This window comes from Monodelphis domestica, chromosome 6, assembly GCF_027887165.1.
Source record: "Monodelphis domestica isolate mMonDom1 chromosome 6, mMonDom1.pri, whole genome shotgun sequence".
NCBI lineage: Eukaryota > Metazoa > Chordata > Mammalia > Didelphimorphia > Didelphidae > Monodelphis > Monodelphis domestica.
In genome coordinates this window covers 99,298,900-99,307,993 of record NC_077232.1, presented here as the reverse complement: position 1 = coordinate 99,307,993, position 9,094 = coordinate 99,298,900, and the positions used below count along the sequence as shown (strand labels likewise).

At 39.1% G+C, this 9,094-nt stretch overlaps 1 long non-coding RNA gene across 1 annotated transcript; it reads right to left on the bottom strand.

Annotated features, from left to right (window-relative positions):
- Window positions 1–2,559: 2,559 nt before the first annotated feature.
- LOC103092572 (uncharacterized) lies at window positions 2,560–7,691 on the bottom strand. The gene is made up of 3 exons (XR_001623045.2): window positions 7,534–7,691; window positions 6,795–6,857; window positions 2,560–6,209 (listed from the first exon to the last, which is right to left on the bottom strand). It is a non-coding gene; the product is annotated as an uncharacterized LOC103092572 (long non-coding RNA).
- Window positions 7,692–9,094: the final 1,403 nt, after the last annotated feature.

The following is a 9,094-nucleotide window of genomic DNA, read 5'->3' as shown; positions in this document are numbered from 1 at the left end:
TGTGACTGTGGGTGGAGAGAAAAAATGATTTAGCTAGCATTGAGAAAAAGAGGCAAGTTATGAATCAGGATCCATGTGAGCAAGCCTAATACAAAGTCTAGGTATTATAAGGGGGAGAAAGGGGTTTTATAAAAGGTTGGACTGGATTATTCAAGAGATTTATTTACAAAATATAGAAAGAGTGAAGTAAGAAATCAGAGAGAAGATAGGGTAAGATGTTGTTATAATTAAAATCAATATATCTACCAGTTATTTTTTCATAAAGTTTATTAATAGAAAAGATAGGTAAGCATAGATTTAAAATCTTTCTTATTCTAAGTCCTGATCACATGTCCTAACTTGCAACAATCTTCCTCTTTCCCTCACCTCTCTGCTCCAACCTCACATCTGTGCCAAAAGAGCCCCAAGTGGTTCTGCTCCCTTTCTTTTATTGACATTCACGGACTTTCACAGACATAACTCTGGTAGATGAAGAATGTTGGCAAACTGGGAAGCCCTTCAGGAGAGAGGAGGGGATGAACTCTCTTGACACAATCCCACTGTGATCCTTTGGGAGACCAAACTCCCCAATGGATCATTTAAACTAAAAGTACATACAATATTGTACTTTCTAAGAGGAAGCTACAATAGTTAGAGATGAGAGGGAAATATGAGAGGAAGAAAACAAAAATGATTGACAGACACATTGTGATTTTTAAATCTCCATCTTGTTTGGTGTAGCACCCAAAATTGTGCACACCCACACTACATGGGCATGTGCTAGTCAATGGAAAATCAGAAATAACTAACTTCCCACCTGGGCTATCCCAAGCCAAGCCTGAGCCATCATTGGCATGTGTGAGGTGCAGGAAGTGAGGTAGAGAACAGCCTCTAGGAGTTCGCTCACTTCCTGTGGACAGGGCGAGGGGCCAGTTTGTTCTAGGAGCTCAAGCAAGGAGGAGGCCCACAGGCAGCTTTCCTTCAGATCAGTCATGTGAGTGAAGGACTGATTTCCTTCTCTACCTTGGCCTTCCAGGCCTAAGCTCCCTCTGGCTCTGCCAGAAGGTTGAGTTAACCTTTCTCCCTTTCCCCTTCTTTCCTTCTCTCCCTCTCCTTCTTTCTTACTCCTGTTGTAATTAAACCACCATAAAACTCCATACTGACTTGAGTATTTCATTTAGGAATTTCGTAAGTGAATTCCTTGGTGACCTTAAATTAATATATACCAGTCTTTAAAGGTGATATCACTATCACAACATTGACAACATGCCAATTAGGGTATAATTTGGCATAAGAGTTTACATTCAGAATCAATATGTTCAACCCCCTACAGTTTGTTTCATTATATCCCAAAGTTCATTCTGGATCTTTTGATGCAGTGTGTGGCTTCTGCAGGCATTTTCACTGCACCTTCTCCAAAAGGATTCACTTTCTGAATTCGGACTGTTGACAAGTTTCTTTTCCTGAAATTTCTCCAAAAGATTTTAAATCTTGGATTTTAGGATAATTACACAGTCCCTCCCTGAGGAGGGTGTTGACAAACACCCAAATCATCCCAGGATACATGGCTGAATTACAAGGTATATGAAATAATTGTCAAAAGAAAAAAACAACCCTCCCCTCAAAAAATCCCAAATAAAAAGAGCAAAAATTAAAATCTGTAAAAATAATAAGTACAAATTAAGAAATAATAAAAATCTTATATGTATAAAATTCTGAGAAAAAGCATATATATACATATATATGTATATATGTATATACATATATATATATATATATATATATATATATATATATGTCACAAGTCCTCGAATTACTAGCAAGGCCCATTAAATTGATTTGTTTCTCACAAGCCTGTAGAACAATTGCAGCGATATAGCACTTTACCCATTTGCAGCCAGGACTACAGAAAACTGCCAAACTATAAGAGAGAAGGGAATAAGTTTTAGCAACAAATGGGAAAAATCATTCCCTGGTCTGATTTTACCTCTACTGTCAGGGATAGGAGGAACCAGGATGATAGCCAAACTTCAGTACTTGACTGACTTGACTGAGAATATTTCACAAGGAGTGTAACAGTGCAAGGAGTGTTGCATCTTAACATATGTCGAACTTCAAAACCTCAAGTCTCAAACTAGGTTCAAGTTCTTTTGCATTGGCATAGAAGTTCAATAATCCTCCCTGGATTGGTTTGGTACTTTTTGACCTCATGTTACTTGGCACTGTAAATTGACTCTTTTTGTTCCCTTCTGGAATCAGACACAATCATTAAGCAAAGTCCCATAACATTTATCAATATATGGCAGGTTTTGATAGTCTAAAGCTTTTGGGTATGCATAGTCACTAGGACTAATAGATACTGTAAACTGATACTGTAAACTTTATCCTGCAAGTCAAAAAACACTAATACTGATATCATGTACTTCAAGTATTGCCAAGGATAAGAAAAAAGGGGGTGAGGGGATCAAATATCCTATTGCAAATATAAAGAAGAAAAAAATTATAATAAAAATTATAATTTCACAGTTTACATTCCATGTGACAATGTGTTAGTCAATCACAGGCATAACACAAAAGATGCTCACTCAGAAATTAGATTTATTTCCCTTTTAACTTGGTCAGGAGCCACAGTATGAGTATACATGATTTTTTCACAAGGTAAAAAAGCCTTTTAAAAACAGTAGTACAACAACTAATACATATTCGAAGAAGTACCAAAATCTCCAAAATTATAAGAGCCCATTTTAGTACAACTGTAAACAAACCCACTACCATTAGGATTCACATGAGTTTTTATATAGCCATTGCTGTATAACATTCAAAAAAACCTTTGAACTCATGAATATTTGTCACAAGTTCTAAAGATCTAGCCCATCTTTCAACCTTGGATGAGATATTTTTAACAAAGTCTATTTTTACCATCATTCCAAGATTTGGTAGGAGAAACCAGAAAAACCTCTGTACTGAGGATGAAAATCTTTTGGGTCCAAAAATGTCACCAAGAATCTAGATTAGTCTGGTAGAAGGGTAGAATAAGCTGAAGAGTTAAAAATATAATAAACCCATTTTTAAGCTACTAGGCTTCACAAGAAAAACAATTCCCACCTCCCAGATGAGATTATAACCCATTTCAGGATAACTAAACCACTTGGGCACCTCCCTCCCTCTTGGTATGAAACTGTAACAGTGTAACAGAACTGTCTCCAATATTTCCCACCCATTTTCACATGGAGCCAAGGACTAAATAGTGAAAATCAGATGTGTCATCCATTACATTTTCAATAAATGCAGAGATTGGAAAATACAACAGTATCATTGCACTCTACTTCAAGTACAAATGGACCCTTACCTCCTGTTACAAACAACTCAGAGGCAGGCAAATGATCAGTCAGAGGTAGGGATGCTCCCAGATATCTGAAAATCACTTTTGATGACCCGTTAAAATCAAGTGAGATTATTAGATAATTAAATTCTCCAAAACTTTTATACAGATTGAAACCAGTTTGATAGAGTCCATCCATCATCCCTGTGTGACAATTGAGAAAGGCAAAAAAGGAACAAAAGGCTGTTTATGGACTTTTAACAATGATATGTTATTCAGTACAATCATAGGGGAGGTACAAATAAAGAAAGTGTAGCAGAATATTTCAATTTTGATAACTTATGAAGTGGTTAACAGTAAATTACATACATCTTGTTTTTAAAATTGTTTTATAGAGACTTCTTCATTCTGGGAAGGGGAACAAACTGAAACAGCTAACATCAATAAGGCAATGGGGTTTGAAAAGGCTTAAAATTCATCACCAGACTCTGTGAGGTTCCTTCCCCTCTCGAGTGCCATTAGTCATCTAGATTCCTTTGTTCACACCTCTGGGGTCCCCCAGATTGAGAGGGGATCCCACACTGAGTACGGATGTTTGGGTGTGAGTTTTGATTTCCCTCATCGAAATTACTATTCCTTCTATTATTATCATTATGCCTGTAGCTTCTATTCCTATTTTCCTGATTTCTCTTCTTACAATTAATAATTACATGACCCACCTTTCCACAAAAAAAGCATGTTAGTAGTTGTTTTGCAGATTCTTGTAAGGAAGCTATGATCTCTCCTTGCTTTGCCTTTCCAACTATTTTGGTTAATTCTTTTATTTCCTTCCTCAATGTCTCCACTAAAGTAGCATTCTCTTTATACTTCTCTCCCTGTTTAGCAGTTAATTACCTTATTGTTTATTGTTGTCCTTAATGTTTCCATTAAATCAGTGTTCTCCTCCTTTTCCTTATGTCCCTCAAAAGCATAAAGTGCCACTCTTCAATTTTTCAAGATCCATATTAGGCCAGTTTGGACAGCTACTCATAAAATAATTCTTAACTACCTTACAACTGTTTTTACAAATTGTATTCTAATTTGTCTAATATCTGTTTCCCTATCAAGATCCAATTCTATGTACCTTCCTCCCAGCTCAATAAACCTATCCATAAACTGAGAGGGGTTTTCATTATCTTCCTTTTTTAGATTTTCAAATTTAGTCCATTTACCAGGCCTATCAGAACAAGCTCTCATTGCTTTTATTAATGCATTTATAGCCTGGCATAGTTGTAAGTAATCTTGCTCTAAATTTGGGTTCCATTTGGGATCTTCAGTTAACCAACTAGGTGTTCCCTCTCCCTGGGCCTGATTAACAAGAGAAGGAATTTTATTTCTTTCCCTTTCTGTTACCAGGGCCTGGAGCAAATCTTCCACATCAATCCATGTGGAATTACATGTGTGGAAAATGCTTTCGAACTTATTTATGAGCAGTATGGATTAAGTTTCAAAAGAAAAAAAAATTCTTTTAATCTCTCAATGTCCTGTGGAAAGAAAGGTGTATGATGTCTAATGTTTACTAAGTCTCCACGTCTATTATACATAGGAACATCTCTAAGAGGAAATAGGCCTTTATTCAAATCATCTGTGGTTACTGCTGCTTGGCCTGTAGTTTGGATTTCAATGGAGTAGGCTGTAGTGAGGCTAGTAGGAGAAGGGGATATAGGTGAATGGAGAGCGAGTAACTGGTCCAGGTGTGGGGAGGCAGGGCAAAAGAAGCAGGGGTGAGGTTGGGGGTGAGGAGGAGAGGAACAGGGGTGGGGCTGGGGGCAGGGTGGAAAGGAGGGGGGTAGGATTGGGGGTGGGGTGGAGAGGAACATGGGGGAGAGGAGGAGTGAGGACATCAGGGGCAGGACTGGGGAGGAGAGGAGTAGATTGGGTAAGAACTGTGTTCTAAAATCATTCATTAATATTGCATTTAATTAATTTTATTTAATATTAGCTTTGTTCAATTTTAGAAATGTTTTAATTCAATTCAGTATTATTATTTCACTATTAATAATTCTTTTATTTAAATGTATTTAATTTAATGTTATTATTTTGGATCACTAGGAGTAGTAGGAAAGGTATAGTATAGTGGTAGTCTCTCGGTGACTGAGAATGACAATTGTCTTTGTGCATTTTTATCTACAGTGTACCCTCATGTGGCTTTGAAGTCCAAAGGCTGAGGCGCAGAGTTTGTGGCACATGGGGCATGGGACGCCAGTTGTTATGGGAGATGAGGTTGTGGCCTGGTGTTGGTGTTTATGCGCAGCAGCAAGACGTCGACGTCGCTCATCTTCAAAGGTGGTGGCGGCATGGTTAATGTGGGTTCACCAACTGCTTCTGTCAGAGGCAGCGAGTTCTAGTCGCTTTGGTGTCATGCCAGCCCACTTCAAGTTGGACTTTAGCTGATCCTTGTATCTTTTCTTTGGTCAGCCTTGTTTCCTGAGTCCAGCTGACAGTTCACCGTAGAATACCTGTCTTGGTATTCTCTGTGGGTCCATGCGGATGACGTGTCCAGACCATCGTAGCTGGGTTCTGAGGACCAGGACTTCGATGCTGGTGGAGTTGGCTCTGTCGAGGACTTCCCGGTTGGTGATTCGGTCCTGCTATCGGATCCTCATGATTGACCGGAGGGAGCGTTGATGGAATTGCTCCAGCTGTTTCATGTGCTTCCGGTACAGTGTCCATGTCTCACAACTGTACAGGAGCAAGCTGAGGACCGCTGCGTTGTACACTTTGAGCTTCATGGCAGTGCTTACACCGCTGTGTTGGAGGACTTTGCAGCATAGCCGCCCGAGTGCCTGGCTGGTCTTTTGGATCCTGGCATTGATTTTCTTTAAATTCCCTACAGTTTTACTTCTCACCTCAGGGGGTGGCACTATAACTACATTTAGAGGGTAAGATACTAGAGGTTAGGTGTTTCTTTAAAAAGCAGAGAGAGAGCAAGGATGGAAAGGAGAAAGGAAAAAAAATCCCCAAAACACTTCCTTGTAGTTCAGTCCTTTCCCCTCCCCCAGAGATAAAGCCAGTAGCCATGTTTTTTCAAAGTTGCCTGCATTGCTAACTGCCAGTGACTCACTTAATTGGGGCCAGATTTTTAACCCAGGATCTCCTGTCTCCAGGCCAGGCTCTCAATGTACTGAGCTAGGGAATTCCTAATGCCACAGGCACTCTGCTCTAGCCCCTCACCATTGAGTTCCAAAGTTGCAGGGGGCTGAGTACTAGAGTCTCCTCATTTCAATCTCCCACAGCCTGGAAGTAACCCCAGGATTAGTTAGCACACTGTGTTGTGCTGAATGCAACAGGATCTAGGAGTCTGCATCAGCTTCCCAGCCAGTTTGGTATACTAGAAAAAGTACAGACTGACACCAGCCTTTGGTATGCAGAAGGCTTGGGCTCTGTTCTCATTCAAGCTAAAAGAAATGGGGGGGGGGGGGCAGGTGTCACCGCATGGGAGGGAAGTACTCACCAATCTGGGGTGATAGGCTTGAAAAGAAAACTGCAGCTTCTCTGTCTTGGCCAAGGTGTGTCTCTAATATCAAAGCAAACAATCAGATCAGCTAAAAATTCCCCTATGCCTTCCCAAGAACTAACTCAAAACTTGTCTCAGAAGAGAATTAAAAATCCAAATTAAACCGAGGTGGTTGCCAATTTGTTATACTTAAAATTAACATAACTACCAGTTATTATTTTTCATAATGTTTACTAATAGAAAAGGTAGGCAATTATAGATTTAAAACCTCTTCTTTATTCTAAGTCCTGACCTTGTGTCCTGTGACCTTGTGACCTGCAATAATCTTCCTCTCTCCCTCACCTCTCTGATCCAGCCCCTGTCCTTGCCAAAAGAGCCCCAGATAGGCTCTACCCACTTTCTTTTCTTGAAGTTCACAGACATAACTCTGGTATGTGAAGAATGTTGACAAACTGGGTGGCCCTCCAGGAGATGAAGGGGTTAAATTTCCCTTAGCACAATATCTAGCCTATGCACTAAGTATTTTGCTCTGACCCTTGGCTCAACACAAGCAGGGGAGTTTATTCCTTAGCCAGAGAGGCCTCGGCTTTGAGTTAAGGACCTGGGGATACAGGGAGCCTCTCTCAAGAGGATAGGTCTCTCCTGAGGCTGGTCTATTCAGAAAATTCTGGAAAGGAGTCAGCTCTTTCACTCACCACGTGTCAGCCTAAAGGAAGAGATTTAAGAATAGTCTCACCAAGTATAAGTCTCAGGTCCAGTCAGCAGATTCTTTACCAGCCTCCAACTAGAACTCATAACTCCAAAGAATGAGAGCAGTCAAAAGTCCCAAGCACAAGAACTCAAGAACTCTCAGAAGAAGTCCCAAGCCCGAAGAACTCTTGAAGAACCTCCCCACAAGAAGTTGTAAATCCCTTTTAAATACACTTTCTTCTGTGTCACTTCTTATGCCTTCCTCCACTTTTACATCTACCAATTACAGATGAAGCTTTGCTTAGGACTGCCCAGGGGGCAGACAGTTTGATTCTGATTTGTCACCCACTATCACACACGTGGGTCACCGACCTCCCCCACTCAAGTGTGAATGGGATGTTTACACTTTTGGTAATTAAATATAAAAAATGGGCAAGGGAGTTTATTTAATTTTCACAGTATCAACAAAACAAAAATAACAAAAGCAAGGAGCTGAGACAAACTGGGAATCTCCTATCCACATAGGTTCGTAATAACAGACTCTTTATTCTCCATCATTCATATATAATGTCTCCATATCTGTCAATTCTATCTCTACCTCATATATGTGAAATATATTGAAAAATGAAATGAAAGGATTTAGTAACTAGTTAGATATGGAGAATGAGTGAACATGTGGAGTCTAAGGTGACACTGATTTTGGAAGCCAAGGAGACTTGGATGATGGTAGTGTCCTAAGCAATGAAAGGAGGGAAATTCATAAGAAGTGAGAACCTGAGGGAAAGATAATGAGTTCTGTTTTTAGAGGGTATGAGGTGCTTTTGGTATATGGAGATGTCAAAAAAGCAATTGATGGGTGATATAAGATGGTGGCTAAGAAGAGAGACTAGGAATATATATATATATATATATATATATATAATAGAGAGAGAGAACTATATCTTTTTTTAAATAAAATAAAATTTTATTTTTCAATCCATATTATCAATTTTCAATCCATAATAATCCATATTATTTTGGTCTTATTCTTCCCCACGTTGAGAATGGGAGGGGGGAGGACCTATTACAAACATTTTAGTCAAACAAGATTACTTTCCTCATTATACATGTCTAAAAGAAAAAATATACACATTTTAAAAAACATATCAGTCTGTACTTTTGAGTCTCTCAACTTTCTATCAGGAGGTGGGGAGCATGCTTCATCATGAGTCCTCTGAAATTGCTGTTTGTCTCTAAAGTATTATCACTGTGCCTTCTACTTTCTTGGTTTTGTTCACTTTACAACAGTTCATACATGTCCCCAGGTTTTTTGGAAATCATCCCCTTTATTTCTTGCATCATGACAGCATTCTGTCACATCCATACATTGTAACTCATTCAGTTATTTCCCAAAGATAGGGACCCAGTAAGATTCCAATTCTTTACCACTTCAAGAACTAGAAATAATTTTGTAAATCTTTAGGGTTTGTTTTGCTTAGGACTAATTTTTCCCCTGATCTACCTTCCTTCTAATCTGCCCCCCACTTTCCCTTTTTTCCTTTGCTTTTTATTGTTGAGTAGAATGTATTTCTGTATTCAGCCTTGTATGTGTGTATTCTTCCATCCTT